This window comes from Cucurbita moschata, unplaced genomic scaffold, assembly GCF_002738365.1.
Source record: "Cucurbita moschata cultivar Rifu unplaced genomic scaffold, Cmos_1.0 Cmo_Scf00015, whole genome shotgun sequence".
In the NCBI taxonomy this organism is placed as follows: Eukaryota; Viridiplantae; Streptophyta; class Magnoliopsida; order Cucurbitales; family Cucurbitaceae; genus Cucurbita; species Cucurbita moschata.
In genome coordinates, this window is record NW_019268531.1 from 788,474 (window position 1) to 789,814 (window position 1,341).

A 1,341-nucleotide genomic window follows, 5' to 3' on the forward strand; every position below is an offset into this window, starting at 1 on the left:
ACTATATGGGCGTAGGGGTATTCAGCACACCCCTAGGCTAGGTACCATGTAGTTCTAGATAGCCATGTAGAGGTAGCGCCTCATAGAGAGATACCGACCATATTAGCTGGGCATAAGGAACCTCTAGGTGACTAATGAAAGGACGATGAACCGGTGAAACCCAAGGGGCAAGCCCCAATAGACTAGGGTTAGAACCCAATGTCCTAGAACCGAATTAGGGAACCGTGGGAGTTCTGTTAAATTAAGATGCGAAGAGAGCCTACAAGTAGGTGGCTTACTGAGTATAATTTTTATACTCATCCCGTTCTCCTTTATTTTTCTCAGGTGTTCACTGGCTGCTGGTCGAGGTAGAGGAGCGTTTGAGAGTTGTACAGTCACAGAGGGGGTCGTTCCGGAGCGTCAGTCCCTTTTCGGTCTTTTAGAGTCTTTTGTATTTCATTTTATATTTGCAATTTCTTTTGTAATAATTAACAAACGAAATTTCTCTCTTTTGTTTTTAATTCAAAGTATTTTTATATTTTTACTTTGGTTTTTCTTTTCTTCTACTTTCTTTTTGTTTGTTTTCGATTTCGTTTCTTTTGGTTCACGGTCTGGTTTTCGAACCCTCGAAAATCGGGTCGTGACATAAAAAAGGGGGGGAATTTATTCTAATAAATTATGGAGAATTTAGTGATTTAATGAGAAATAGTTGCATTGGCATCCATGAATTAACGAATATGAAGTAAATTGAGGGAAAAGGATGGAATTTAAACTAAAATTGATTCCAAGATGGACGAAGAGAGGGGAGGGAGTTCAAAAGTAACACGTGGGAAGTTGGACCACCCCTCCTTTCTCCTTCCTACCATTCAAATACTATTTCTTTTTCTTCTTATTTTCGATGGACCTGGTTGTGTTTCAAATATTCATTTAATTAAATTTATCTTAATCATCACCTTCAACTTTTACTTAATATTTGTTTATTTTTTTAAGTAAACCATTTTAAATATGTTTTTATTTTATCAAAAATGAAATTTAAGGTACGTTTATATTTAGCTTTTTTTTTATACTTATAAATCAATTTACGTTTGGTCTTATATTAATATTTTTTTATTTTTTTTCTTAGATATAGGATATTTTTCGATTGGGAATAAAATTCCAGAGAAATAATAGGTTGAGTTCATATTGCGAAGTTATGATAATATAGAATATTCGAAGCTACAATAATATAAATTGGAATATTGTACAAATTATAGATGCAAAATAATAAATGAATACTCAATTACCATTTACACGTATAGATAGCTGTTTCGATTGTAACAAGACTTTCGAACATCCGGTTATCAAGAATTTGTGTTTTTTTTT